Raw genomic sequence first — 5153 nt, forward strand, 5'->3', positions numbered from 1 at the left:
GTGCTGTCTCAGGGGCGGAGCTTTGCTGGGGGCGGAGCTTTTCCATGGGAGGGCGGAGCTTTGCCGAGGGGGCGGAGCTTCACCGGCACATGCGTGCTGTGTGCAGGGCAGAGCTTGGCTGCAGAGGGCGGGGTTTTCCGCTGGGAGGGCGGAGCTTCGCCAGCGCATGCGAGGTGCATCGGGGGCGGGCATCGCGCCGTGGGTGGAGCTTCCCCCCGCGGAGGGGCCAGCGGGAGCCCGGGGCGGAGCGGAGCGGTCGTTGGGCTGCGGCTGCACAGAGCACACAAAAGCTTAAAAAACCAAACCCCCCCCGGCAAAAAAATAACTCGTCCAAACCGCCAAAATGGCCGACACAGTCCTCCCGGATCACAGAGAAGGTCGTCCAGACCATAGAGATGAGACAGAAAGTCGTCCCAGATTCTAAAGACTGTCCTTCAGACCATCGACATGCAAGCGGAAGTCCTCCTGGAGTATAGGGCGGCTCCGCAGACCATGGAGATGACACCGAAAGTCCACCCAGACCATCGAGAAGGTCCTCCAGACGATAGAGAGGAGACAGAAAGTCATCCCAGATTCGAAAGACTGTCCTTCAGACGATAGAGATGCAAGCGGAAGTCCTCCCGGAGTATAGGGCGGCTCCGCAGACCATGGAGATGACACCGAAAGTCCACCCAGACCATCGAGAAGGTCCTCCAGACGATAGAGAGGAGACAGAAAGTCATCCCAGATTCGAAAGACTGTCCTTCAGACGATAGAGATGCAACCAGAAGTCCTCCCGGAGTATAGGGCGGCTCCGCAGACGATAGAGATGACACCGAAAGTCCACCCAGACCATCGAGAAGGTCTTCCAGAGCATAGAGGTGAAACGAGAAGTCCCCTGGATGATACAGAAGGTCGTCCAGCCCACAGAGATTAAACTGGAATTCCTCCCAGACCATGTGTGGTGCGTCGTGGGCGGGCATCGCGCGGTGGGCGCAGCTTCCCCCCGCGGAGGGGCCAGCGGCAGCCCGGGGTGGAGCGGAGCGGTCGTTGGGCTGCGGCTGCAGGCAGGGAGGAGGTGAGCGGGGAAGCCCCGAGAAGGGCGGCGGTGCCTGGGGGGGAGCGGCCGGGCCGGCGGGAGGCACGGAGCGGGGAGGGTGCGGTGCCGTGTGGGAGCCGGGCGGGCGGCGCTTCCCGGAGCCGGGCGGCGGGGGGGGCGCGCCGGGTCGGGGCCGGTGGCGAGATCAGCCCGGAGTCGGGCGGGGGCCGCGCCAGTCCGGAGCCGGGCGGTGGGGGGGGGCGCCGCGCCGGTCCGGGGCCGGGCGGCGGGGGGCTTCCGTGCCGGGCGGGCGCCGCGCCGGTCCGGGGCCGGGCGCCGAGCCGCTTCGGGGCTGCGCAGTGGGAGGGCGCCGGGTCGGCGCCGGTCATGGGGGGCCGGCTGCAGCCGGTGGCGGGGGCTGCCCGGAGCCGCGCTGGGGGCTCGGCAGGGCTTCCACGTGCGGCGGTGGCGCGGTGAACGGTGTCCCCGCAGGATCCCAAAGCACGGAGGGCTGCGTCTCACGGCATCCGGGGCTTTTGGTCGGCCACGTTGGTTCCCCGGGGCATGCCGGGAGGTGTAGTTTCTAGGGCCGTGGCTGCCGGGCAAACCGCTTCGTTTTTTGCCTCCTCCTTTCCCAGCGTCACCTTCTACGTCCCGGGAAGAAAATCCCGCGTGGGTGATTCTGCTCGGCGCTCAGGTAATCGCGTGTCTGGGGCTGCGGGAGCGGGGAGAAACCCTTGCCGGGTCAAGGACGCTCCAGGGGCGCCACATCAAAGCCAGAGGAAAGGCAAAGCCGCTGCCCGTGCAGAAAAGCCGATGACAAATTGCAGCTGAGAGAGCGCGCCGCGTTCCTGCAGTGCTCCCTTGGCAGTTTCGGCTGTTTGCCTTCCGGGCAAAAGAACAGACTTTCCTCTAGGAGAAATGAAGAGCTGCCTGTTCCCTTCTTTAGGGTCCGGTGTTTCTCTTCTGGTCGGTCGTGCTACTTTGATGGGCGAGCTAGAAATAGCCTGTTGTTTTGATACGCAGAACTAAATTGTTAGTAACATGCGGTGTCAGTAGAGTTCATTTTGGAGCACCTAGGTGCCAGTGGAAACGTCAGGAATGAAACGCAATGGAAACCGATCTTTAAACTTTAGTTTTCCTTGGTTTTTCTTTGCCATCAGAGCGTTGATGGCACGGTGGCCTGTGGCTCGGTGCACGTTCTGTTCCGTGGAGCCTTCGGTCTAGGACTTTGAAGTAACAAAGTTTGTCCTTCCAGAAAAGGGCTAGTCGCTCCTAGGATTGAGGTGTGGGCTTGGAGAGTCTCTTAAGCACGTGCCTAGAATTAAAGCCGAATTTCACTTCGTGTTGCTGCTGTTTGTCTTCGCTTTCATTCCTTTCGCCACGGCTCCATCGTGAGCGGGAGCTCTGAATCATCCCTTTTTTTCAGTCTCGCACACGTTTTTTTACCCAAGGAGGTGCTACGTTTAGAAGTTAAGGAGTTTTCTCACAAACGCGTCGGTCGATGCAATTGCGTTGTGATTGTTAAAACCCCCAAAATAACACCGGTCTTACAGATCTGGCCTATTTCTTCTGAACACGGGTTCGTCGCGTGCAAATCGGGATACAGATCGTCTGCGCTTCCTGCTCTGTGGAGGACACTGTGCTGAGACAGGGGTGAGCTCCCAAAGGAAAAAAATACAAGGTCATGGGGTTTTTTTGTTTGTATTTGGGGGCGGGGGGGGGGTGTATTTAAAAGAAAAAAAAAAAAAAAAGAGTGGAATGTTGACTGGTGGCAGCCTGCAGAGCTCTTTTGCTGCCCGGCCTCTCCTTTTCCTCTCTTGAAGTCCTCTTTTGTGGCTGTAATTGTCGTTTGGAGAAGTTCAGAAGAGCAGTTCAGGGACTTGCCTGGGCCCGTGTGCTAGTAATACCAGGAAGGGGACTTGGGACTCCTCCCCAGCTTTATGCTACAGGTTTTTTTTCCTCTCTCAGCAGAGTGTCAGCTGCCGCCGTTTCACCGTGGTCGCCCTTTCTTCTGCCGTGAAAGCGCAAGACGGACGGAAAGGCTGCGTAGCGGTCTGCGAGTACAAGGTGCGTCCGCGATGCGTGTCCGCGTTTTTCCTAAGGCGCTTGTAGCATGGACTTCAAAGTTAACGTCAAGAATGCGCCAGCTCTCCTTCCTTCTGTAGTTTTTCTAGGAACTATTTTAACGCAGATCCTAAAAGGAAAAGAAGGTCTGCGCTGGAGCGTGTTCTGCCTGTGCAAAGCCGACTTCCCTCCGTTTATTTTGCCTTCCTGAAAGCGCAATCTTCTGTTTCTGTGCGCTTACTAGGAAATGATATCGGGGACAATAGTTGCGTCCTAAAAGAGGAAAGACGCCGATTGTGAGAGTTCAGGCGTTCAGAAGAAACAGGCTTTGTTTTCGTCATAGAAGCTGTGTGCTTTTTCAGTCAATAAGTTTTGAAAATATCTTAGAGTAGTCCTTGAAAAGCTTACTGAGATACTAGCGTCCGTACTAAAAGCGATCCAGGTCCAAGGAGAGACGTGGACAAAAGAGGAGGAATCGGCCTCGAAAATTCGTGTGTGTGATTAAAAACGTTCAAAACTGTAAATACGGGTGTGAGGCATTGCAGTAGAGAAAAATCTCTCGCCTTTATATATATATATATATTGAAAAATAATATTCATATGTATACATACAGAATTCATATATATATATAAAAAGAAGGATTTCCAAATACAAACCTATATCTGCTGTATTATATAAATGATTCAAAAATAATTTTCTGTCTTTTTCCGTTTTTTCCGTCTCCGTTTTAGTTCACCGATGCGGGTTTTTAAATCACTTCCTGATGTTCTTAATCGCCGCTTCCTTTAAGCACTCTCCTGTCTCCTGTTGTCCTCTTTCCTTAGGGCCCTCGTTTTTTGAATTTTCCTTCTCCGTCCCTTTAGTTCGCTGTCCTGTTTTTTAATTTTCCCATTTATTTCCCTAATCCCTGTTGCTTTTTCAGTGTTCTATGTTGACTTTTCCCCTTGGGGTTTAGTTGGGTTTAATTGTTTCTTCTCTTCCCTTAGTGCCCTCGCTTTCTAAATTTTCCTTCTCCGAGGGAGCTCCCTGTCGCTATTGATTAAGTTTTTCCTTATTTCTTCCATCGCCCCTGCTGTTCAAAGCCTCCTGCTTTCGGCTGGCAGAGAGTTAAGGTTCTTCCTAGTAGCTGGCACAGTGCTGCAGTTTGGATTGAGGATGAGAACAATGTTGGTAACGCACTGACGTTTTTGTTTGTCGCTAAGTAGCGCTTACACCTCTCAAGGACCTTTCAGCGTCCCGTGTTCTGCCCGGTGCGCCAGAAGCTGGGAGGCGCCACAGCCAGCTCAGCTGACCCGCGCCGGCCGAAGCGCTGTTCCCTCCCGTGTGACGTCACGCTCGGTAGGGAAACGGGGGGTCGTTGGCCAGGAGTCAGCGATCGCTGCTCGGGGACGTGCTTGGCATCGGTCGGCGAGTGGTGAGCACCTGTAGAGTGAATCGCTTGCTTTGTATACTGTTATTGGTTTATTATTATTACTACTAGTACTATTACTACTATTCTGTTGTCTTTTCCTTCAATTGTTCAACTGTTCTTCCTTTAACCCACGAGTGTTCTGACTTCCACCCTTCCAATTTTCTCCCCCGTAGCGGCTGTGTGGTGCTTAGCTGCTGGCTGGGGTTAAACCACGACAAAAGAAAGCTTCTGTCTACTTGTATTCCGTTTGCCGTTTCCCTTTTTTAATTCTTCCTTGTCTCTATTAGTACCTTTGCTTTTTCAATTGTCTTCCTACGTCTCTCTTTTAGTTCACTGTCCCCGGTTTTCATTTTTTTCTCTTTGTTGCCCTAATTCCCGTCATTATTGACTTTTTTTTGCTTTTATCCCGTTCCCTGTCTTTAGTTTTCAAGGAGTTGTTCTCTTTCCTTAGGGTCCTCCCTTTTAACAGCCTCGGAGGGGGCGTAGCTTCCCGCTGAGGAGCGGCTGGAGGAGGCGAGGTGGTTGTCAGCCGGGTCGTCATTTAATAGTAAAGTATGAAATGGCATGTTGGTTAATCATTTCCCATTTGGTTTTGTGGGAGCTGTGCTGGCTGCCTTGAGAATCGGCCGAGAAGTTGAGGTGAGCTGGGTGGTAGA

The 5153-nt window shown here is 53.9% G+C and overlaps 1 long non-coding RNA gene across 1 annotated transcript; it reads left to right on the forward strand.

The window, feature by feature from the left end:
- The first annotated feature begins 278 nt into the window (after window positions 1-278).
- Window positions 279-4109, forward strand: LOC148055552 (uncharacterized). Its single transcript, XR_015705300.1, has 4 exons — window positions 279-1057; window positions 1657-1715; window positions 2575-2674; window positions 2993-4109. It is a non-coding gene; the product is annotated as an uncharacterized LOC148055552 (long non-coding RNA).
- Window positions 4110-5153: the final 1044 nt, after the last annotated feature.

Source organism: Nipponia nippon, unplaced genomic scaffold (genome assembly GCF_047370975.1).
Source record: "Nipponia nippon isolate SJK-2023a ecotype South Korea unplaced genomic scaffold, ASM4737097v1 scaffold_21, whole genome shotgun sequence".
Taxonomy (NCBI): domain Eukaryota; kingdom Metazoa; phylum Chordata; class Aves; order Pelecaniformes; family Threskiornithidae; genus Nipponia; species Nipponia nippon.